The following is a 26,672-nucleotide window of genomic DNA, read 5'->3' on the forward strand; positions in this document are numbered from 1 at the left end:
CAAACACAAATACAGGGAAATAAAAAAACAAATGTAAAATGAAAGTTAATATTACACTAGGTCTGCCAGAAAAATGAGTGTTGTTTGATTGGAAAACAAAGTCATAAATTAATTTAACAACATCTGAGGAAGCGGAATATTATCATTAAACCAAATTTTGAAAGATTTTAAAACTAGAGCATGTGTGATATATGGAGAAGATAAAAAGAAGACCACAGTTCCATGTCCATTATTCATTGGTTACTAAACATTTGTTTCTTAAGGAAAACTGGAAGTAGAAAACAACAAGATTGATTGAAATTTCGAACTACTCATACACGTGCCAGAAATTTGTAGTTCAGAGATGATGTTTGAGCTAGACCAAAACATGATGATACAGATGATAATCAGATTTATTTATTAGTTCTTTTTATCAGTAATGTGTACTGCAGGTATTAGGCATGACAAATACATTGACATTGTAAAGTAATTCCTTAATTTATTATATTAATTAAACATTTATTATATAGAGGAGGCATGGAGGTGCAGACAGGCTCAGTTAAAAAGATTGCTATAAATATTTCAGCCTTCAGACTGTAGAGCATTTCTTATTATAAACGTGAAAGATTTGTGAAACAGTGTTTTATTAATTAATCAGTACATGCGTAACATTAACTACACACCCCAGAACACATAATAACCACTGAGTTATTATAACACAATGGAATAAACAAAAAAATTGTCGATATCTATTTACATATCTTAACATGACCCCTTAAATTGACGTCGACACACAGTATGAAGTCTAAATGTACAGTTACTCCTTCACTTATTTCACACAACCACAGTTTCTTACGCCTGTTTCATGTCTGTGGCATTGCTAAGTGGTTTTGTGAAAGCATTGGCTAACATTTCTTCCGAAGGCAGATGTTCAACATTAATAACACCTGCCTCAACATGCCTTCTTACAAAGTGATACTGTATATCTGTATGCTTTGATGCAGAATTTTTTGCTTGATTCTTGGCTGACTGAATGGGTCCTTTATTATCACAAAATACTGTAAATGACTTTATGACACTGCCTTGATCTACCTTAAACACAAGTTGATTTTGCCCAGCAAATCTTGAACAGTTGATGCCAAGGCCATATATTCAGCTTCACAGATAGAAAGTGCAATAGTTTTTTGTTTCTTATTAGACCACGAAATTAAAAGAGATCTGCATCACTGAAGGCCATTATTTCTTTGTTATCATCTCTAGAAAATTCTAGCATGTAGTCCATGGTTCCCTTTAAATATCTAAACAGTATTTTTACTGACAACCAATGAATCCTTTAAGGCAGTGATTATATCTACTAAGGAGATTTACAGTGAAACACACATCAGGTTCTGGAGATTTGGGATAGATATATAAGATTTTCTATTGTTTCTTGATGTGGTACCTTGATATCACCTGATTCGGCTGCTTCAGAGTCCAAACCAAGTTCAGGTGGTGTTGACACCGGCCTGGCTTCACTCATTCCAAATTTCTCCAGAACTTTTTTGGCATAGGATTTCTGGGAGATCCAAATTTTTCCTTTATCACTATCCCGTGTAATTTCCATTCCTAGGCATTGGTATATCTTTCCTAAATCTTATATATATAAAAAACTACAAAGCACTTTTGAATTGGTCCAAAACACTTCTGTCATTTGAAAATAATAACATACCATCAACATTTAAAGCTACTATGACTAATTTGGTGCCATCTCCATGAGAATAGATACATGGATCAGTGTTTGATCTGTTCAATTTCAGTTTTCTTAACACCTCATTAATTTTTTATTGCAATTCCTACCAGCCTGTGAGTCCATAAGCAGCTTTCTTCAGCCTCCATACTTCACCAGGAGTTGCAAAATTTTTTGATGGAATGATGTGCATTTCTTCTTTTAAGTCTCCATAGAAAGATGTCCATCCCCATTAGCTGAGTGGTCAGCATAGCAGAATACCACGCCAAGGGGCCCGGGTTCGATTCCTGGCTGGGGTAGGAGATTTTCTCCGCTCAGGACTGGGTGTTGTGTTGTCCTCATCATCATTTCATCCCCATCTCCGACGTACAAGTCACCCAATGTGGCGTCGAATGAAATAAGTATTTGCCCTTGGCGGCCGAACTTCCCCAAATGGGGGAACCCTCACCCACATTGCCGTAAGCTCATTTCCATAGAGATAAGCAGTAGTGATGTCAACATGGTAGATCTCAAGGTTCTCTTGAGCTGCTGTAGAAAAGAGATCTATAATGGATGCATGCTTGACTATTGGTGCAAAGGTTTCCTGACAATCAACACCTTGAACTTGAGTGCATCCTTTTACCAGTAGGTGTGCCATAAATGTTTCTTGACTTGGAAATCCTTCTTTCAAATAGTAAGTAATATGAACAGGCCATGTCTAGGGTTTGCGTTTTCTATTTGACCTTTGAGGTGTAACGTCTTGAACTATGTTTTGATTCTCATTACCCTTGTCTTGAGCTTCAGTTTCTATTGACATACTGGCACAGGCATAAAAGGGTTCATTATCACTGTCTTCTGATTTAACTTCTTCTTCAATTTGTGAAGTATTGATGTCCTGAAGAACTACTACTTGTTCCAATCCTAAGGTGGTCTTAGGTTCCTCTGTCTTTGAACTTGAAAAACTCCCATCTTCCACGAATTTTACATCCCTGCTGACATTTATCTGGCCAGTCTCCTATTGATGAATCCACTGCAGCCAAAAATTCTCAGATGTGATAAACAAGATCTTCTCATATGCCAATATTTCATATGGCATCTTATCTCCAAGTGTAAAGGTATGCAGCTGCAGATACAGCTTCAGCCCAATACTCCATGAGAGGTTAGCATCGAACATCAAGTACAAGCCTTTCAACCAACATTCTGTTAGCTCTCTTGGCAACACAATTTTGCTGTGGACTGTAATGTATTGTAAGCTGGTGGAGGATGCCCTCAGAAGCCAGGAATCCTTTTAGTGCATTGTTTACATACTCTTTTTCATTGTCAGACCACAACTTCTTGACATTTCTGCCTGTCTGTTTTTCCACCATGACTTTGAAGTTTTTAAATATCTGTGTTACCACAGATTTTTTCTTCAAGAAATAAACAAATTTGAACCTCAAAAAATCTTCAATAAATATGAGAAAATAATGATTTCCACCAAAAGATGCTGTCTCCCATTTGCCAACACAAATCAGAATGTACTAAGTCTAAGATGTGTTTAGAATTACTTTTGCTAGGTTTGAATGGAAGAAATGACTGTTTTCCCATGATGCACAACTCAGGGGATTGTTAATCACAGTATCTTCATTTAGTCCCATCTAAGCCTTTGACAGTTTCAGCTTACTTTTGTGGTTCATTTGTCCTAGCCAGTGATGCCATAAGAATTCCCTGTCTTTTGTATAGTAGCACTGTTTCATTTCAGTTGTGTTTAAGCAATAGGTACCATTCTTAGGCGGTGCTTTGGCAATTAGTTCACCTTCTGCATCATAGATGAATCCAACTTTTTTTGTTAAAAGTCACTTTATGCCCTTTACTTAGAATTTTACTGATAGCACATTTGCAGCTGAGTTTGGGATATGACTGACATCATATGCTTCTACTTCTACTGTTTTATCACCAGTATAGGAGGTCAGATCAACACTTCCAGCAGTCTCTGCCACTTAGCCATCACCTCCCATACTGATCAACGAAGTATTACATGGTTTGACATTATGAAGCTTCTTTCCATCATATGTAATGTGAGTCAACACAGAGGAATCTAAATACCACATATTCTTTCTTTGAGACTGTTTAACATCAGCAGCAAGAAAAGCGTACTTTCGTTGTGTCTGTTTTGTAAATACATATCCATCATTGTTATTTTTTGAGGAGCATCCTCCTTTTTTGTCCTTGCTTGAACAATATTTATTAATTTGATTTGGTTTATTGCCCTTGTAGCATTTAATAATACATTTTGTAGGCCTCTTCATATTTGTATATAGAGCAGATTCTTCATTTCTATTTGCGTCTTTGGGTTTGACGTCTTGTAGCAGTTTCACTTTAATAGAATCTCCTGTGATTCGTTGCCACTGTTTTCAGGTGCCATAATCATAGGTTGATAATGATTGGGTATTCCAGCCAGGAGCAGAGTTCCTATCCACTCTTCACTCACCGCAGTCTTCATTTCATCTAACTTAAACATAGTCATTATTATTTGATTGCAGTAGTCATCTGCTGACTTGCTTTTATCTAATGTGGTAGTGATTAATAATCTAAGCAAGTTCACTCTACATGTGAATCCTGAGTCTTCAAATGAATTTTCCAAGGCTGTCAGGGCTTCAGCTGTCATCTTTGTGTCCCTCATATGAGAATAATTCATCTTGTTGATAAAAATTATAATCCGGGAATGTGTCTTTTTGTCTCTCTTCTTCCAAGAATTGTCATGTTTCATCAGATACGAAGGAGCATTTTCAACAACATCCGACAGTTCATCATGGACCAAATACACTTTCATGGCAAATTTCCACATCGAGTAATTGTCACCCCTGGTCAACTTTTCAACCACTGGAAGTCTAGTTGTGACTGTACCACTCATTTTTAGCTTTGAGTGAGAGAAAAAAAATATTGGCAGTCTGCACACAAGAATGATCAATCAGTATAATATGGATTATCAGCACACTTGTAACTTCTGAACTGGCTCTGGATTTCTGTACATGACTTCAATTTTAACATTTGTAAGACCTTACTTTCACACCTGTGCCTGGGCCCATAGTGTTTTGTTGAGTAATTTTTAATGTAAATGTGAAAGCTTTCAGAAACAACATTTTATTAATTAATCAGTACGTGCATAACAATTACTTCATGCCCTAGAACACACAATAGCCACTGAGTAATTATAATACAATGGAGTAAGTAAAAAAACTGTCGCTATATATATAACAGAGGGAAACATTCCACGTGGGAAAAATATATCTAAAAACAAAGATGATGTGACTTACCAAACGAAAGCGCTGGCACGTCGATAGACACACAAACAAATACAAACATACACACAAAATTCAAGCTTTCGCAACAAACTGTTGCCTCATCAGGAAAGAGGGAAGGAGAGGGAAAGATGAAAGGATGTAGGTTTTAAGGGAGAGGGTAAGGAGTCATTCTAATCCCGGGAGCGGAAAGACTTACCTTAGGGGGAAAAAAGGATGAGTATACACTCGCGCGCACACACACACACATATCCATCCACACATATACAGACACAAGCAGACATATTTAAAGACAAAGAGTTCGGGCAGAGATGTCAGTCGAGGCGGAAGTGCAGAGGCAAAGATGTTGTTGAATGACAGGTGAGATATGAGTGGCGGCAACTTGAAATTAGCGGAGATTGAGGCCTTGTGGATAACGGGAAGAGAGGATATATTGAAGAGCAAGTTCCCATCTCCGGAGTTCGGATAGGTTGGTGTTGGTGGGAAGTATCCAGATAACCCGGACGGTGTAACACTGTGCCAAGATGTGCTGGCCGTGCACCAAGGCATGTTTAGCCACAGGGTGATCCTCATTACCAACAAACACTGTCTGCCTGTGTCCATTCCCCCCCTGCGGGTTCGGGGGTAAGAATAGGCCCGCGGTATTCCTGCCTGTCGTAAGAGGCGACTAAAAGGAGTCTCATATGTTTCGGCCTTATGTGATGGTCCCCTCTCGGGTTTGACCTCCATCTTTCTAAATTATTCCGAAGAGCGAGCCAATTGGGGAAGGGCGCCTTACATGGTGCACTGTATCCGTCGTGCGTTGAGACCTTTCGCCGACTTTTTCGTCGTTGCAATGGTGTCCCGCTCGTTTTCTGTCTCTTGGGCGGGGATACGTCACTGGGTGTGATTACCACGCTGCACTCTGCAGTGTTGCTTTTAACTGCGACGACGACCTTGGACATTTTTGCACCTAAGATCCAGCACGGTAGCCAATCCGTTGTGGTGGGGCCGCCATGTACCCTCTTGGTTGTAGCCCCCTGACAACACAGGGATCGCTCTACTGATGCCTGCGCCGTTAACTCCCCACGTATGCCAAGGAGTAGATGCCCATCTCCCTGGGGCATCAGGACTCCCGGCAATGGACATCCTGCCATATGGCTATTGCTGCGGCTGGGTGGCGCCCGTGGGGAGGGCCCTTGGTCGGAGTAGGTGGCATCAGGGCGGATGACCCGCAATGAAGCGTGGTACATCATCTCTCGCTGGCGGCCAGCCGCCAGTAGTCTCTAAGCGTTCTCGGGCTCAATTTAATGATCAAAAGTACGATCCGAAAACGTTCCCCTCTCTGGCCACGCCGTGGGAGGAGCGTAAGTCTCAGGATGGAGGTAATAGTTATTCGCCCCAATTCTTAGTTTGCACGAGAGCTGATGGGGAGTCTTTTCTATCCACAAAGCCTCAGTTCTTCGTCGAGCATTTAGAGGAGAAGTTTGGGGAGGTGGAGGGCTTGTCCAAAATGTGCACTGGGTCAGTACTGATACAAACGGCATCCTCCGCCCAGTCACGCAGGTTAATTGCTTGTGACAACTTGGGGGATGTTCACGTTACCATTACACTACATAAGAGTTTAAATATGGTCCAGGGAGTTATTTTCCATAGGGACCTACTTTTGCAGTCTGATGACGAGCTCGCGCCAACTTAGAGCGTAGAGGTGTTAATTTCGTCTGGCGCGTTCATCGGGGTCCGAAGGACAATCAGGTTGCTACCGGTGCCTTCATTTTGGCCTTCGAGGGTGATACATTACCGGAGAAGGTCAAGGTGACGGTCTACTGTTGTGACGTCAAGCCCTATATCCCTCCCCCGATGCGGTGCTTTAAGTGCTGGAAGTTCGGGCATATGTCTTCCCGCTGCACTTCCAGCCTCACGTGTCGAGATTGCGGACGCACATCACATCCCAATACTCTATGTGCCCCGCCTCCCATCTGTGTCAACTGCGGAGAGCATCATTCCCCTTGCTCTCCTGACTGCAAAGTCTTTCAGAAAGAGCGCAAAATCATGGAATATAAGACCCTGGACCAGCTGACCTATGCTGAGGCCAAAAGGAAATATGACAGACTCCATCCTGTGAGAATGAAATCTTCTTACGCAGCTGCTACAACAACTGTGCTAGCCCCATCAGTTTCAAGACTTCCAGCCAGCTCGATAAGCAGTACGACTCCTCCTGCCCCCTTGCCCGTGGGGGAGCTCTACCCCACCGGTTGCTCCTGCACCACCTACCTCAGGAGCAACATCCTCCCACCCGTCGGGGACGTCCGTCCCCGCTTCTCAGCCGGAGAAGCGTCTAACCTCTTCGGCTACTCTCGCCCGTAAGAGTTCCCTTGGGACCCTCCCTTCCCAGGGTTCCACCAGCGGGAAGGATGACGGCCGACAGTGGCATAAGTCCTCACCAGCGGCCGGGTGTAGGGCTTCACGATCCTCCTCTGTCCCAGAGACTGAATCGGTGAAGCCTTCCCAGCCAGTGAAACCCAAGGTTCAGCGAGAGAAGTCCAAGAGAAAGACCTCTAAGGCCAAAGAACTTGCGGTGGCACCAACCCCACCGCACCCTTCGCGCTCTGCGTCTGAGGATGAGGTCGAGATTCTAGCGTCCGCTGAGGACCTTGATCTCGCCAGTCCCTCAGACGCCATGGATGCCACTCGCACGGGTACTGAATCGGTGGCAGTGAGTGAACAAGCGGCGTAAATTGCCTTCCCAGTCCTTTCACGCCTTTCTCAGCCATGGACAATATCATCCTCCAGTGGAACTGCGGCGGTTTTTTCCACCATCTAGCTGAGCTCCAACAACTTATCAGCCTTCACCCTTTCTTCTGCATTGCTCTTCAGGAAACTTGGTTTCCAGCAATGCGAACCCCCGCCCTCAGTGGCTATCGGGGTTATTATAAGAACCGGGCAGCATATGAAAGGGTGTCTGGTGGCGTCTGCCTCTATGTCCTTCACACTCTGTACAGCGAGTCTGTCCCTCTCCAAACACCTTTAGAGGCTGTCGCTGTTCGGGTGTGGACGCCACAGGCTGTTACCGTCTGCAGTCTTTACCTTCCACCGGATGGTGATGTCTCGCCGCATGTCCTGGCTGCGCTGATAGCCCAATTGCCGCCACCTTTCTTGCTATTGGGCGACTTCAACGCCCATAACCCTCTGTGGGGTGGGTCAATGGCAACAGGTCGAGGCACCACAGTTGAGCATTTATTGTCGCAGCTCGATCTCTCGATTTTAAATGATGGTGCCTTCACACACTTCAGTGTGGCGCATGGCACATACTCAGCCATTGACCTTTCAATCTGTAGCCCTAGGCTCTTACCGTCTGTCCAATGGAGTGTGTATGACGACCTGTGTGGTAGTGACCACTTTCCGATCTTTCTGTCACTACCACAGCATCACTCTTCTGGGCGCCCTAGCAGATGGGCTATGAATAAGGCTGACTGGGACTTGTTCTCCTCCACTACCGCTATTGAGCCTCTCTCTAATGATGACATTGATGCGGTGGTTCAATCGGTCACCACCGGCATCGTTACTGCCGCCGAATCTGCCATTCCCCGTTCCTCTGGGTCCCCTCGGTGGAGGACTGTGCCTTGGTGGTCGCCTGAGATCGCTGCAGCGATCAAAGATCGCCGGCGGGCGCTACAGCGTCACAAGCGACATCCCTGCATTGAACACCTCATCACCTTCAAACGGCTGCGTGCACGGGCCCGCCGCCTTATCCGCCAAAGCAAGCAGGAGTGCTGGGAGCGGTATGTGTCCACCATTGGCCTCCATGTCCCTCCATCGCAGGTCTGGGCCAAGATTCGACGCGTCTACGCCTATCGGCCACCTGTCAGCGTCCCTGCGCTCTCACTGAATGGAGCAGTTTGTACTGACTCCGACGTCATTGCAAACCACTTAGCAGAGCATTTTGCTATGAGTTCCGCTTCTGCGAATTACCCCCAGGCCTTCCGCTCCATTAAAGAGCGGATGGAATGTCGGAGCCTTTCTTTTCGCACCCACACTTCTGAATCCTACCATGCTCCATTCAGTGAGTGGGAATTTCACAGTGCCCTTGCCGCTTGCCCTGATACCACTCCCGGGCCAGATAGCATCCACTGTCAGATGCTGAAACACTTTTCAGTGGACTGCAAGCAACGCCTCCTCGACCTGTACAACCGTCTCTGGGTCGAGGGTAAGTTCCCGTCGCAATTGCTGGAGAGCATTGTCATCCCCGTTTTGAAACCGGGCAAGAGCCCTTTGGAGGTGGACAGCTACCGCCCCATTAGCCTCACCAACGTTCTTTGCAAGCTTCTCGAACGGATGGTGAGCCGGCACTTGCATTGGGTACTGGAGTCTCGGGGCCTTCTGGCTCCGTCTCAGGGTGGGTTCCGTAAAGGCCGCTCCGCCGCCGACAATCTGGTGAGCCTTGAGTCGGCCATCCGTACTGCCTTTGCCCGCCGTCAGCACCTGGTCGCTGTCTTTTTCGACATGAGGAAGGCGTACGATACGACATGGCGTCATCACATCCTTTCTACGCTTCATGGATGGGGTCTTCGGGGCCCTCTGCCGATCTTTATCAGAAATTTTCTGTCGTATCGTACCTCCCGCGTGCAAGTCGCGGCCTCATATAGTTCCTCCCACGTCCAGGAGACCGGTGTGCCACAGGGTTCTGTTTTAAGTATCTGCCTGTTTTTAATAGCCATTAACGGGCTCGCTGCGGCCGTGGGAAATTCTGTCTCCGCTTCCCTGTATGCTGACGACTTCTGCTTTTACTACAGCTCTACTGGCATTGCAGCTGTTGAACGTCAGCTACAGGGCGCTATCCGCATGACGCAGTCTTGGGCTGTAGCTCATGGGTTCCAGTTTTCGGCAGCCAAGACCTGCGTTATGCATTTCTGCCGATGACGTACTGTCCACCCGGAGCCGCGGCTTTATCTTGCCGGCGAACTTCTTTCAGTGGTGGAATCACACAGGTTTTTGGAGGTGGTTTTCGATACTCGGTTGACTTGGCTGCCTCATATCCGGCAGCTTAAACAGGCGTGTTGGCGGCATCTAAACGCTCTGAGATGCTTGAGCCACACCCGCTGGGGCGCCGACCGATCTACCCTGTTGCGGCTCTACCAGGCGTTAATCCAGTCCCGTCTGGATTATGGGAGCCTGGCTTATGGCTCAGCATCCCCATCTGCGTTGCGGGTGCTGGACCCAATTCTCCACAGCGGGATATGCCTTGCCACTGGTGCTTTCCGCACCAGCCCTGTGGACAGCATACTAGTGGAGGCAGGTGTCCCTCCACTGCAGTTACGACGCCAACAACTACTGGCTGCTTATGCTGCCCATGTTTTTAGCTTGCCCGGGCATCCAAATTACCGTGTCCTGTTCCCGCAGTCAGTCGTCCATCTGCCAGGACGTCGGCTCCGGTCAGATTGTCCGATCGCCGTGCGCGTCAAAGAGCTCCTCTCTGGGCTTGGGTTTTTCCCTGTTCCACCTTCTTTCCGGGCACCTCTGCGCACGCCCCCATGGTGTGTGCCTCGCCCTTGCCTTCGGCTCGACTTGGCACAGGGCCCGAAGGACTCAGTCCTTCCAGAGGCCTTCCGCCGCCGCTTTTATTCCATCCTGGCCACGTATCAGGGCTCTGGAATTGTTTACACTGACGGTTCGATGGTTGCTGGTAGTGTCGGGTATGGGCTAACTCTAGCGGACCATTCCGAACAATGTTCCTTAGCGGCTGGCTGCAGCGTTTACACTGCTGAGCTGGTCGCCATCTTTCGTGCCCTAGAGTATATCCGCTCCTGCTCAGGTGAGTCCTTCGTTATCTGTAGCGATTCCCTGAGCGGTTTACGAGCTCTCGACCAGTGTTTCCCTCGTTCTCGTCTGGTGATGGCTATCCATGAGTCCCTGCATACTCTTGCGCGATACTCTTGCGCGTTGCGGCCGCTCTGTGGTCTTCGTGTGGACCCCAGGCCATGTTGGGATACCTGGCAATGAGAATGTTGACCGCCTGGCGAAAGAGGCCACTAGTAAATCATCTCTGGGGATTGGCCTCCCGGAGACTGATTTGCGGGCAGTCTTATGCCGCGAAGTTCTTTCGGTTTGGGACGCTGAATGGCGCAATCTGCCCACGCCCAACAAACTCCGTCCAATCAAGGCGACGACGACTGTGTGGCGGTCGTCCATGCGGGTCTCCCGCAAGGAGTCTGTTGTCCTCTGCCGGCTGCGCATTGGGCACACTCGGCTTACCCACGGCCACTTATTGCGCCGTGAGGACGCACCTCTCTGTCGCTGCGGCTCCGTTTTATCTGTGGTCCATAATTTATTGGAGTGTCCGCTTTTAGCTGTGCCCAGGCAGTCGTTCGCACTGCCTGACACGCTCCCTGCCCTTTTAACAGTTGACTCTGCTACGGCTGACTTAGTTTTACGTTTTATTCGGGCAGGGGTTTTTTATCATTTAATCTAAGTGTTTCTGTTTTATCTTATTGTTTTGTGTAGATTCTGGCCTTTGGCCTCCGGATTTAAACTGATTTTTTAATGTGTTTTAAGTGGTTGGCTTTTCCTTTTTTTTATTTCTATGGTCGGCCAACCACCGTCACACTCTGTGTGATTTTAGTTCGTTTTGTGTGGTCTTTGTCTCAGTTTCTCTTGTTCTGTGTCGTTTGTGCTCTATTCTGTTAATCGTTTTTCTTCTCTGTGGGTGTTTTTAGTACTTGGAAAAAGGGACCGATGACCGTAGCAGTCTGGTCCCTTTAATCCCACAAACCAACCAACCAACCTGTGTCCATTCATGCGAATGGACAGTTTGTTGCTGGTCATTCCCACATTTAATGCATCACAGTCTAGGCAGGTCAGTTGGTAAATCACGTGGGTGCTTTCACACGTGGCTCTGTCTTTGATCGTGTACACCTTCCGGGTTACAGGACTGGAGTAGGTGGTGGTGGGAGGGTGCATGGGACAGGATTTACACCGGGGGCGGTTACAAGGATAGGAGCCAGAGGGTAGGGAAGGTGGTTTGGGGATTTCATAGGGATGAACTAACAGGTTACGAAGGTTAGGTGGACGGCGGAAAGACACTCTTGGTGGAGTGGGGAGGATTTCATGAAGGATGGATCTCATTTCAGGGCAGGATTTGAGGAAGTCGTATCCCTGCTGGAGAGCCACATTCAGAGTCTGGTCCAGTCCCGGAAAGTATCCTGTCACAAGTGGGGCACTTTTGTGGTTCTTCTGTGAGAGGTTCTGGGTTTGAGGGGATGAGGAAGTAGCTCTGGTTATTTGCTTCTGTACCAGGTCGGGAGGGTAGTTGCGGGATGCGAAAGCTGTTGTCAGGTTGTTGGTGTAATGGTTCAGGGATTCCGGACTGGAGCAGATTCGTTTGCCACGAAGACCTAGGCTGTAGGGAAGGGACCGTTTGATGTGGAATGGGTGGCAATTGTCATAATGGTGGTACTGTTGCTTGTTGGTGGGTTTGATGTGGACGGACATGTGAAGGTGGCCATTGGACAGATGGAGGTCAACGTCAGGGAAGTGGCGTGGGATTTGGAGTAGGACCAGGTGAATCTGATGGAACCAAAGGAGTTGAGGTTGGAGAGGAAATTCTGGAGTTCTTCTTCACTGTGAGTCCAGATCATGAAGATGTCATCAATAAATCTGTACCAAACTTTGGGTTGGCAGGCTTGGGTAACCAAGAAGGCTTCCTCTAAGCGACCCATGAATAGGTTGGCGTACGAGGGGGCCATCCTGGTACCCATGGCTGTTCCCTTTAATTGTTGGTATGTCTGGCCTTCAAAAGTGAAGAAGTTGTGGGTCAGGATGAATCTGGCTAAGGTAATGAGGAAAGAGGTTTTAGGTAGGGTGGCAGGTGATCGGCGTGAAAGGAAATGCTCCATCGCAGCGAGGCCATGGACGTGCGGAATATTTGTGTATAAGGAAGTGGCATCAATGGTTACAAGGATGGTTTCCGGGGGTAACAGATTGGGTAAGGATTCCAGGCGTTCGAGAAAGTGGTTGGTGTCTTTGATGAAGGATGGGAGACTGCATGTAATGGGTTGAAGGTGTTGATCTACGTAGGCAGAGATACGTTCTGTGGGGGCTTGGTAACCAGCTACAATGGGGCGGCCGGGATGATTGGGTTTGTGAATTTTAGGAAAAAGGTAGAAGGTAGGGGTGCGGCGTGTCGGTGGGGTCAGGAGGTTGATGGAGTCAGGTGAAAGGTTTTGCAGGGGGCCTAAGGTTCTGAGGATTCCTTGAAGCTCCGCCTGGACATCGGGAATGGGATTACCTTGGAAAACTTTGTATGTGGTGTTGTCTGAAAGCTGACGCAGTCCTTCTGCCACATACTCCCGACGATCAAGTACCACGGTCGTGGAACCCTTGTCAGCCGGAAGAATGATGATGGATCGGTCAGCTTTCAGATCACGGATAGCCTGGGCTTCGGCTGTGGTGATGTTGGGAGTAGGATTAAGGTTTTTCAAGAAAGATTGAGAGGCAAGGCTGGAAGTGAGGAATTCCTGGAAGGTTTGGAGAGGGTGATTTTGAGGAAGAGGAGGTGGGTCCCGCTGTGATGGAGGACGGAACTGTTCCAGGCAGGGTTCAATTTGGATAGTGTCTTTGGGAGTTGGATCATTAGGAGTGGGATCAGGATTATTTTTCTTCGTGGCAAAGTGATATTTCCAGCAGAGACTACGAGTGTAGGACAGTAAATCTTTGACAAGGGCAGTTAGGTTGAATGTGGCACAGAAGCAAATAACGAGAGCCACTTCCTCATCCCCTCAAACCCAGAACCTCTCACAGAAGAACCCCAAAACTGCCCCACTTGTTTCAGGATACTTCCTGGGACTGGATCAGACTCTGAATGTGGCTCTCCAGCAGGGATACGACTTCCTCAAATCCTGCCCCGAAATGAGATTCATCCTTCATGATATCCTCCCCACTCCACCAAGAGTGTCTTTCCGCCCTCCACCTAACCTTTGTAACCTCTTGGTTCATCCCTATGAAATCCCCAAACCACCTTCCCTACCCTCTGGCTCCTACCCTTGTAACCACTCCCGGTGTAAAACCTGTCCCATGCACCCTCCCACCACCACCTACTCCAGTCGTGTAACCCAGAAGTTGTACACGATCAAAGGCAGAGCCACGTGTGAAAGCACCCACGTGATTTACCAACTGACCTGCCTACACTGTGAAGCTTTCTATGGGGGAATGACCAGCAACAAACTGTCCATTCGCATGAATGGACACAGGCAGACAGTGTTTGTTGGTAATGAGGATCACCCTGTGGCTAAACATGCCTTGGTGCACGGCCAGCACATCTTGGCACAGTGTTGTACCGTCCGGGATATCTGGATACTTCCCACTAACACCAAACTATCCTAACTCCGGAGATGGGAACTTGCTCTTCAATATATCCTCTCTTCCCGTTACCCACCAGGCCTCAATCTCCGCTAATTTCAAGTTGCCACCACTCATACCTCATCTGTCATTCAACAACATCTTTGCCTCTGCACTTCCGCGTCGACTGACATCTCTGCCCAAACTCTTTGTCTTTAAATATGTCTGCTTGTGTCTGTATATGTGTGGATGGATAGGTGTGTGTGTGCGCGAGTGTATACCTGCCCTTTTTTCCCCCTAAGGTAAGTCTTTCTGCTCCCGGGATTGGAATGACTCCTTACCCTCTCCCTTAAAACCCACATCCTTTCATCTTTCCCTCTCCTTCCCTCTTTCCTGAAGAAGCAACCGGAGTTGCGAAAGCTCGAAATTTTGTGTGTGTGTTTTTTATAGTGCCTATCTACCAGCACTTTCCCGTTTGGTAAGTCATGGAATCTCTGTTTTTAATATATTTTCCCATGTGGAATGTGTGTGTCTATATATATATATATATATATATATATATATATATATATATATATATATATATATATATAGGGAAGCATTCCACGTGGGAAAAATATATCTAAAAACAAAGATGATGTGACTTACCAAACGAAAGTGCTGGCACGTCGATAGACACACAAACATACACACAAAATTCAAGAAGGAGAGGGAAAGACGAAAGGATGTGGGTTTTAAGGGAGAGGGTAAGGAGTCATTCCAATCCCGGGAGCGGAAAGCTATTATATCGAAGTGCCAGCACTTTCATTTGGTAAGTCACATCAGGGAAACATTCCACGTGGGAAAAATATATCTAAAAATAAAGATGCTGTTTCTTACCAAACGAAAAGCGTTGGTATGTTGATAGGAGACAATAAAAAAAACACACACACAAATTTCAAGCTTTCGCAACCCAAGGTTGCTTCGTCAGGAAAGAGGGAAGGAGAGGGAAAGATGAAAGGATGTGGTTTTTAAGGAAGAGGGTAAGGAGTCATTCCAATCCCGGGAGCTTTTTTTCCGCTCCCGGGATTGGAATGACTCCTTACCCTTTCCACTAAAACCCACATCCTTTCGTCTTTCCCTCCCCTTCTCTCTTTCCTGATGAAGCAACCTAATTTGTGTGTGTGTTTGTGTGTTTTTTATTGTGTCCTATCAACATACCAATGCTTTCGTTTTGTATATATATATATGGAAGAGGCCTAGAGACACTGGAAGGTTTCAGACAGATTATATAATGGTAAGACAGAAATTTAGGAACCATGTTTTAAATTGTAAGACATTTCCAAGGGCAGGTGTGGACTCTAACCACAATTTATTGGTTATGAACTGTAGACTAAAACTGAAGAAACTGCAAAAAGGTAGGAATGTAAGGAGATGGGACCTGGATAAACTGAAAGAACCAGAGGTTGTAGAGAGTTTCAGAGAGAGCATTAGGGAACGATTGACAATAATGGAGGAAAGAAATACAGTAGAAGAAGAATGGATAGCTTTGAGAGATGAAATAGTGAAGGCAGCAAGGATCAAGTAGGTAAAAAGACAAGGGCTAGTAGAAATCCTTCGTTAACAGAAGATACATTGAATGTAATTGATGAAAGGAGAAAATATAAAAATGCAGTAAATGAAGCAGGCAAAAGGGAATACTAATGTCTCAAAAATGGGGCTGACAGGAAGTGCAAAATGGCTGAGGAGGGATGGCTAGAGGACAAATGTAAGGATGTAGAGGCATACACCACTAGGGGTAAGATAAATACTGCTACAGGAAAATTAGAGAGACATTTGGAGGAAAGAGAATCACGTGTATGAATATCAAGAGCTCAGATGGAAAACCAGTCCTAAGCAAAGAAGGGAAAGCAGAAAGGTCGAGGGAGTATGTAGAGAGCCTATACAAGGGCAATGTACTGGAGAGCAATATTATGAAAATTTAAGAGGATGTAGATGAAGATGAAATGGGAGATATGATACTGCGTGACGAATTTGACAGAGCACTGAAAGACCTGAGTCGAAACAAGGTCCCGGGAGTAGACAACATTCCATTAGAACTACTGGTAGCCCTGGGAAAGCCAGCCGTGACAAACCTCTACCATGTGAGCAAGCTGCGTGTTACAGGCGAAATACCCTCAGACTTCAAGAAGAATATAATAATTCCGATCCCAGAGAAAGCAGGCGTTGACAGGTGTGAAAATTACCAAACTGTCAGTTTAAGAAGTCATGGCTGCAATATACTAACGCGAATTCTTTACAGACGAATGGAAAAACTGGTAGAAACTGACCTCGGGGAAGATCAGTTTGGATTCCATAGAAATGATGGAATGTGTGAGGCAATTCTGACCCTACTACTTATGTTAGAAGATAGATTAGGTAAAGACAAACCTATGTTTGTAGCATTTGTAGACTTAACCAAAGCTTTTGACAATGTTGACTGGAATACTCTCTTTCAGATTCTGAAGGTGACAGGGGCCAAATACATGGAACAAAAGGCTATTTACAATTTGTACAAAAACCAGGGTTGTAGCCTAGCCCCCATGTTATTCAATCTGTATATTTAGCAAGCAGTAAAGGAAGCAGTAGGAATTAAAATCCATGGAGATGACTTTGAGGTTTGCCAGTGATATTGTAATTCCGTCAGAGACAGCAAAGGACCTGGAAGAGCAGCTGAACAGAATGGACAGTGTCTTGAAAGGAGGATATAAGATGAACATCAACAAAAACAAAATGAGGATAAATTGAATATAGGCGAATTAAATCAGGTGATGCTCAGGGAATTAGATTAAGAAATGAGACATTCAAGTAGTAAATGAGTTTTGCTATTTAGGGAGCAAAATAACTGATGATGGTTGTGGTAGAGAGGTATAAAATGTGATTAGCAATGGCAAGGAAAGCATTTCTGAAGAAGAGAAATTTGTTAACATTGAGTATAGATTTAAGGGTCAGGAAGCCTTTTCTGAAAGTATTTGTATGGAGTTTAGCCATGTATGGATGTGAAATATGGATGATAAATAGTTTGCACAAGAAGAGAATAGAGGCTTTCGAAATGTGGTGCTACAGAATAATGCTGAAGGTTAGATATATAGACCACGTAACTAATGAAGAGGTACTGAATAGAATTGGGGAGAACAGGAATTTGTGGCACAACTTGACTAGAAGAAGGGATCGGTTGGTAGGGCATTTTCTGAGGCATCAAGGGATCACCAATTTAGTATTGGAGGGCAGCATGGAGGGTAAAAATCGTAGAGGGAGACCATGAGATGAATACACTTAGCAGATTCAGAAGGATGTAGTTTGCAGTAGTTACTTGGAGATTAAAAAGCTTGCACAGGACAGAGTAGCATGTAAAGCTGCATCAAACCAGTCTCTGGACTGAAGACCACAACAACAACAATCAGTTTACATATCTTTAACATGGACAAAGCAGGAAACTCACGAGCACACACACTCTCTCTCTCTCTCTCTCTCTCTCTCTCTCTCTCTCACACACACACGAATACTGTCTCTGGGTACTAAGACCTGATTGTAACTGTGTCTGACATTAGCAGAATTCTAATTGAGGTGGGTAAGGAGCATAAGGAAGGAATGTGTGCTTGGTAGGGGATAGCAGGATAGGGGCAGGGAAAGATGCCAGTCCACCCTGTGGGAATTTGCTGGAATTTGGAGTGGGGACCCAGTGGGTTGCTAAGTACAACATCGTGTGGCTGTGCCTTGGGAAGAAGGAGGGGAGGGGAGGGGGGAGAGGTAAGGTCTTTGTAGGTTCATTGATGTGGTGGAAGGCATTTGTAGTACTGGAGTGGGAGCAGGGAAGGAGATAGGCAGGTGGAGGACAGGCAGAAGCAATTTTTGAGGCCAGGGGGATTAGAGGAACAGATGTAGTGTTGTGTGGAGGATTCACACCTGAGCAATTCAGAAAAGACGATGTTGGTGGGAAGAATCTAAATGACACAGGTTGTGGAGCACATAGTTTTGGATGGCATGTTCAACAATTAGGTGGTCCAGTGCCTCTTGGCCATGGTTTTTCAGTGGGCATGCATGCGAACAGAATGCAGCACAGTGGTTGCAGCGCTGCTGAGATACCAGTGACAGATAGTTGGTAGTGGGATGTTGTACAGAACATATTGTGCATCTGGGCCTATTGCAGGCATATGACTTATGAGGCAAGGTGTTGGGAGCAGGGATGGACAAGGATACAGTTTTGGAGGCAACCCAGTCAGGCTGAACACCTTTGACACATTGTCCAGTGAGTGCAGCAAGGTGGAGGTTCTCTGATGTTTTGGGGTGGCATTATTTGGGGCCGACATGTACCGCTAGAGGACATGGAAGGCGCCGTAATGGCTGTAAGATATGTGAATGCTATCCTCCAGCTGATAGTGCAACCATATTGGCAACGTATTGGCGAGGCATTTGTCTTCGTGGATGACAATTTGTGCCCCCATCGTGCACATCTTGTGAATGACTTCCTTCAGAATAACAACATTGCCCGACTAGAGTGGCCAGCATGTTCTCCAGACATGAGAGAACCCTATCAAACATGCATGGGATAGATTGAAAAGGGCAGATTATGGACGACATAACCCACCAACCACTCAGAGATCTACACGGAATCGCCGTTCAGTCGAACAATCTGGACCAATGGTGCCTTGATGAACTTGTGGATAGTATGCCACGATGAATACAGGCATGCATCAATGCAAGAGGATGTGCTACTGGGTATTGGAATTACCGGTGTGTACAGCTGTCTGGACCACCACCTCTGTAGGTCTCGCTGTATGGTGGTACAGCATGCAATGTGTGGTTTTCATGAGCAATAAAAAGGGCGGAAATTATATTTATGTTGATATCTGTTCCAATTTTCTGTACAGGTTCTGGAACTCTCGGAACCAAGGTGATACAAAACTTTTTTTTTTTTTTTTATGTGTGTAGAAGTCACAGTTTACCGTCATCTTGAAAATCTTGCAAACAATGCTTTACTGTATTGGTATTTGCTTGTTTAATGGGATAAAGTTTAACGTTCTTTGACCAACATTCGACCAACACTGATATGTAATTTACACCTCCCTTCCTGTGGGTAATTGGCCAAAGAACTCAACTGCCGTTAAATTGTGCAGACCTTTTCGAATTATCGCATATGTTTTATAGTGCACATGACTATTATCCTCTTTAATGAGTTGACAGACTGAACACGATATTAACATAGTAACTATCTTATGAGTCATATTCTTAAAATAATAAAATTTACACTTGTGTGTAATACACTTCCTTATTCCAAAATGACCATATCATTTGTGTATGAACCATATAAGATCTGTTTCTACATCACATGGAAAACGTAGTCTCCATCTTCACAGATCTGATGGTGCTTTCCAAAATAACTCATCTTTTGTCATCGCCCATTCAGAATTTTCTGTGATGATAGTTCTTTGCAACTGTTATATGTGTCATTAAAGTAAAGATCCTCTTTCATGTCTTGTTTTATCCTCAAAGCTAGAGTCCTTATGTCATTATTCATGTAACTTAATCCCAAAAAATTGATGGCAAAAATCACTCCCGCTCCTTCAGGTCATGTAATAGCATTCATACGTAATAGTAATCATGATGATGCATTGGGACCTGTGGTCTGAAATCCTTTTATATAATTAATTTTTATGTTGATAGTCTTGTAAAAACACAGCTGAGATATTTTTTTTTAACACTCCACTCTATTGCTAACATTTCATTCTCTATGGCTGTACAGTTCATTTCATGCTTTGTTAAACTTCTGCTAGCAAATGCTATTGTTCTATGCTCCCCCATTTCGGAATTCCACTCCTTTTAGAATAATTCCACTGTGATTCTGTACTCTGATGTATCTGTGGCCAGCTTAAACAGTTCAACCATTACAGGATGACAGACTAGGGGCATCTACCAGTGCCTATTTAACATTTGTAAAAGCTTCCGCTGCACTCTCGTCCTATGACCACACAGACAGTTTCTTTAAAAGATATATCAACCCTGGATCATTTGATACTTGTCCCTGTTTGTATCAATGGTAGGATCCTGCTAATCCTAAAAATGAACGCAACTGTTTTAGATTTTGAGGTTCCGGTCACTCCTGTATATCTCTGATTCTGTCTGGGTGGGTTTTATGCCCTTAACCCCAACTAAATTTCCCAAAAAATTTAATTCTTCCCTTGCAAAATGCGATTTTTGACAATGTTATGGCTTTCCCCTTTTCATTCAACTTTCGCAAAGTTTTCGTGAGTAAATGACAATGGTCGTACCAACTTTTCAATACTAGCAAAATGTCATCTACACAAACAGTGAGTTCATATAACAGTTCTTTACTTAATGTTTCATTGAGTGCCCATATGAAACCCAACATTGAAAGATTTAACCCAAATGATAATACTCTAAATTGGTAAGATTTTCATCAAATAAAAATGCAGTGTGTTTTTTAGAGTCATCATGTAGCTTGATCTGCCAATAACCAGTTGTCAGATCCATGGAGGTGAAATATTTGGCCTGTTCAAATTTGCTTAATAATTCCTGTGTACTAACGGGTCTGTCCCTTTTGGTTTCTGGATGTTTATTTAATGCACAAGTGTCCAGCACTTACCATTTTGTTGATTACTCCTTGATCTGCTGCTCTCAAGCTGATAAGTATTTGGTATTACAGTACCACTTCATAAGCTCAATTATCGCTTTCGCCTGTGAGAGCGCAGTGTTGTAAATAATATCATTGGCTTGTTAGCATTCCGTGATTTTAACACACTTGTGTATTCTGTGACTTTACTAATGATTTTTTTGCGATAGTAGACTTGACTAAGAAAGGACATATTTTCAAAGGTGTACTTCTATTGTTAAAAAGGAAACAATAGCTGCCATTGCTGCAAGATGTCAGAAAATATTAATTTTTGTCATTATATGCTCTTGTAAGAAGATGAATATATACTATAATAGTTGAACACTGAGAAGAAAGTTTTATGAAATAATAATTACTTATCTTGTAATTGTTTTTCTCATTTTTGAAGTGAATATTGTGATCATCTTTCCTATCCTAGTAATTATGATACAAAGTGCAAGCAAGCAGAAGACTTTGTATCTTGAATGCTAGGTAGTACTGTGCGATCCCTGTTTAATATCACAGTCTTTTGGAATGAACAAATTCTCTTTTGTGAAAAGCGAAAATTTGTGGAACTTGCCCTACCGACACCGATTATCATAGTTGTTCAGAATCGCATCTGTCTGACTTGGTCTTGAATAACAGTGTCAAGAATTTTTCAGAGCTACATTATGACCCAAATCTTGAAAAGCTGTTTCTTACACTGGCTGTTAAGAAGAACTTTAACCTTGAGTGTGCTTGGTTGCAGTCTGGAGATGCCATGCATTACTGAAAAATTAATAAATTACTCTTTTTAGCCAAGAAGACAGTAATTAAGATCCACAGCACTAATTATTTTATTTTTGATGAAAAGAACATTTATTTAAATCATTTAATACTAGGAAGGAAAGAGGACCTGGTGAGAGAAAGAAATTTTCAAGGCTTCTTGTTTGTTTATTCTCCTTGCTCTTATCAGGAATATTTAACAATTTTTCTAGTGGCCAACAGAAGGCCACTAGAGTGTGGTTAAAAAAAAGGATTTAAATCCTTTATCTTAAATTTATGTATATAATGTCCAAAGATGCCTGGTTTGTCGGAAAATATATTACTATATTTAGTCAGAATTTTATATAACTCTTGCTTTTGTTCTGCAGGTATCAGTGCTGATTCATAAACTTTGTTAAATATCGGCCTTTCACTAGTTAGTATGTCATTTGCCATTTTATCTTGTGAAACTAACTGAGCATTCATAATCAAATGTATTTTCATGTTTAAGATAATGGATGGATTTATCTTAGATTCTGAGTTATATGGCATTTTACTACTGCTGCCATTGAAATTACGAAATAAGGTCTTCGTATCAAAATTGGCAACTACTTTGTACCTTAACAACCATTCAGTACTAAGTAACACAGGTACTTTTATTTTCATCATTATTAATAAAGTTTGCTAGAACTCGTGTTTTCCTATGGTAATAGGTATTCTCATTTGATGCTTCACAGGCTTACCTTTGGTTCCAGTAATACCTACTAAATATACTCCTATAACTGGTAACATTGGAAATGCAATTTGGTTTTGATAGCATATACTAATTCTTGTGACATTAAAGATACTTCACTACCTGAGTCAATATAAATATCTACGATTTTTCCATAAATAGTCCCCATTACTATGGGTTTCAGTTGAATATCCTCTTTTTCTCTTTCTTCCTCTTCTAATAACCATTCTCTTGTAGGTATCTTATTAGCAACGGAAACAACCTTTTCTATGTATGGGTCTAATAGCTGTTTATTACGTCCTGGATTGTGGTCCCTGTTCCAAGATGTTCTCTGTTTTTTGTAGCTATTATAGAGTAAAGAATCACTGTATTCTCTGTGTGTGTCCCTCTTGGACTTCCTGTATTCTGTTGTTCTCACTACTAGCTACTACTTTAGACACAAAAACTTGTCAAGGTATAGTGCTGTTTTAACACTCTTTATTATGTCAGGGGTTGGATATGTTTTGCCCACTCATTGGTGTATTCCTACCTTTGTTTTCTCTTTGTACTTGGTGAACATTAATGCTTTGTTTCGTAATGAACATGTCTGGGAGTCTTTTACTATCCATGCTATTACTTCCCCTGTTGTCCTCTGGTGTATGTTAATTCCTTTCTGTGTTCTGCATATCTAATTCCTTAACAAAAGTTAATCATTAACTGTCATCTAGCCTCTATACCAAACATCGTTTCGTACATAATATGGTAACCTTCGTATCAATATTTAGACTTAATGGGACACCTGTATGTCTTATCTAAATGTTCGGAACAAGTCAGATGCCATTCTATATACTTTTTAAAACTTTCGCAAGAGTTATTTTGTATCTAATAATTGTCTAGGATTTGCTGATGACCTTGCTCTCTTGTCCAACAGTATTCAGGAAACCAAACAAGTTATCTCAGTACAGGAAGTAGCACAGGAAATTGGTATTCGAATATCCTTCGAAAAAACAGTCATCGTGTTAACTGACCCACCACTCATAAACAAAATTGCCATAAGAAACCAAGAAATCAAAATTGTAGATAAATTTAAATATCTGGGAGAAATCATAACATATAACCTCAATGAAAAGCCAACACGGCATAACAGAATAAACAAATTGACTAGAGCACAATATAGCACCAAGGACACCTACAACGAAAAGAGCCTGTCAATAGCAACGAAATTAAAACACTACTAAACAGCCACTCAACCAGAAATAACATACGCAAGTGAAACCGTCTTCAAAACAACTAACACTGCACAAATAGACAAAATACTCAAAATAGAGAGAATAATCATTAGAACGTGCATCAACAAATCATACAAAAAAGACGGACACTGGAGGGTAGCGACAAATGAAACAGTCTACAAGGAAATAGAACCGGTAATGAGTACAATCAGAAAGAAACACATTTAATTTTTTGGACACCTAATGAGAACACCAGAGAACAGGATCATCAGGTGAATAAAAGAAAAATTGTGGAATATTAAGTGCAACATTAAGTGGATTACAGAAATCAAGGAAGATATGGATGAGCTACAGATTACATTGGAAGGCCTAAGAAACAAAACTGACAAAATCAGGGAACTCACAGGCAGACAAACCAGTCTGCAAATGAGAATCAACAAACAGACAATAGGAAAGGTGATTTCCGATGAAGAAAGAAGGATGAGATCCGAGAGAATGAAGAAGTACAGGGCTGACAGGAAACTGAAAAATTCTTTGTATAAAGTTGGCTAGAGTTGTCCAGTGAAGGCCATAAAATGTAAATAATAATAATAATGTCAATTTCTGTTGTGTGCTAGTAGATCAGCATTTTCTCCAAAATTTTTCCTTAAAATCCTCCCAAGGTGAAAAATTCTCGGGATGAGCTGTGCCCCATTCTGCTGCAACACGTATTAAATAACTCAAGGTGAAATCTATCATTTTGCTATCTTCCCAGGTTTGTGGTAAAGGTCTAGAAAATACTCTCAAAAAATATATGGAAGTGAACTTCTCCATCATGTTTCAAACTTTATCTGATTTGATTTTTTATTTGGTTCTGTTGATCACTCATTGTACATAGTGTGTACTAATAATATAGGACAAGTCAAGTGAAATAATACAAAATTATGTTAGCATTTTATGTATCATACAAATACTTACTTTCTATGAACAATTGGTTGCAGACAGTATTACGACCTGCGTTTTACTGGTATAAGTTCAAGTGAATGCTTAAAATAGCAGAATGAATGGAAGTACACATTTTTATCTCAGTGCCACAAATAAACAAATAAATTTACATTTTGTCATTGTGATTTAAATTAAAATACAAATTTTTTTTTTCCTCCCATAAGTAAATTCAAGTAAATACTTCATAGTGTAAAATAAATGGTAGTACACATTTTAACCTGTGATATAAATAAATTTACATTTTATCATTATAATTAATGTTGGGAATACACAATTTTGTCTTCATCACCTAGGTAAAGATTTTCTTTTAAGAGCAGTAGTTTTTTTTAAAAACCCCTTGAGCGGGTGCGCTGTTGTAAAAAGTACAACAGCAGGAGTTTTTATGCCTAATTGACGCCTTAACTTTGAGCTACTGCGCCATTGCTGCCAGGTATTCCATTGTTGATGTTTCCTCGACAATGTTAAAGTTGCTTTCTCAATTTGTTTTCTGAATTGTTCAATTACGTGTCGAATGCTGTAAAAAGTGCAATGCACGCCTGATGGTGTGACAGTTGCAAGCTTTGTTTCAGCAGTGAATGTCCAGAGTGTACTAAAAAGTGAACTATACTTACTCTTTATTTTTTTATCTTATTTTATTTTATTTTATTTATTTTTTTTTTTAGGTGCACATTAAATGTTACTTTGGTTACACTGACATCTAAATGTATTTATTTGTTTTATTTCTTTGATGTTTTGTTCCAATTCAAAAGGTGTATCAGTGAAGAAATTAGCAAACTGCTCAAAGAAGATCATTACCTGTGACAAAGTCTACCCAGACCTTTCAGACTTGGAGGAAAGTAAAGTAGATTTGAGTGAGAAAACAGTGAATGGTACCATGCCAGTGAATCTGAACTTGAAGGTGAGGATGGTGACGATCCCGAAGAGGCAGCAGATGGACGAGGGTTGTTTATTGAAAAGACAAAGTTTCACATTGGACATTGGTGTAAAAGTGAGTGAGCTAAAACATCAAAACCAACAGAAAAAATTGTACAAATTCCACCAGATTCAAAGAGAAATGTGATGGGTATAACTGATAAAGTTAGTGCTTTTTTGGAAGTAACTGACATTGACTTTATTGATGAAATTGTAAACTATACAAACACCTGTATAAATAAACAGCAAGACACACATCAATTCTCGTGCTAAAGAGGTAATAAAGTGACAAAATAATGGCTGTGTTTGGGACTTTTCTTTTTTAAGAAGAAGAAGAAGGAGAAGAAAAAATGCCATCATGCTAATGTACTGGAACTGTGGGCAGCAGATGAACAGGAATGCTACTGCTTAGGACTGCAATGAATTACAATAGGTTTCTGTTTTTTCTAAGCTGTATGCGGTTTGGACAATATTGTGCATCTAATGCTCCTGAGGACAGTGTGAAAATATATGTGGTGCCTTCAAAAAATTCTAACAGGAACCTTACAGCTGACAATCAGTACACAAGCTACCTCCTTTCTGAATATTTGCTGCAGAAGACTATCACTTACATTGGTACAATGACAAAGAACAGATGTGAAATTGTTCCATAATTTCTCCCAAACAAAACAAAAGAAATTGGAAATGTAATGTTTGGATTTCAGTAGGATAAGACCTTAGTTTCATATATTCCTTGTAAAAACTGTGCTATCATACTTCTGTCTGTTGTGCATGACATGGCAATGGCGGATGAAGAAACAAACAAACCTGAAATCATGAGTACTTGTCAAAAGGTGGAGGTGACATTGTAGCTAAAATATGTGACTGATACTCCATTTTAAAGAATTACAAGGAGATGGCCATTGACTACTTTTTCATTTTTCTCAACATTGCCAGAATTAATTCGCAAACTAATTGTCTGTGAAAGGTTTTCTGAAAGTGAACATATGTGAGAAAAACTGGCTAAATTGTTATTTAAAGAACTAAAAGAACAAAACCTTTTTGTTATAAATGTTGAAGATAGTGAATATGAATTACTTTAATAAATACAATAATTAGTTCGAGACAAGTTTGTTTTTACTGACAAATGAGCATGTTGTAAATTTTACAACATGCGCCTGCTCATGTGACAGCAGTAGGCATGCCT

General features: G+C 42.7%; 1 protein-coding gene across 1 annotated transcript in view; it reads left to right on the plus strand.

The window, feature by feature from the left end:
- The window catches only part of LOC126253074 (syntaxin-8), an 81,462-nt gene that overhangs the window by 21,889 nt on the left and 32,901 nt on the right, over positions 1-26,672 (plus strand). The gene's annotated exons all lie outside the window — the stretch shown is intronic.

This window comes from Schistocerca nitens, chromosome 4 (assembly GCF_023898315.1).
Source record: "Schistocerca nitens isolate TAMUIC-IGC-003100 chromosome 4, iqSchNite1.1, whole genome shotgun sequence".
Classification (NCBI taxonomy): Eukaryota; Metazoa; Arthropoda; class Insecta; order Orthoptera; family Acrididae; genus Schistocerca; species Schistocerca nitens.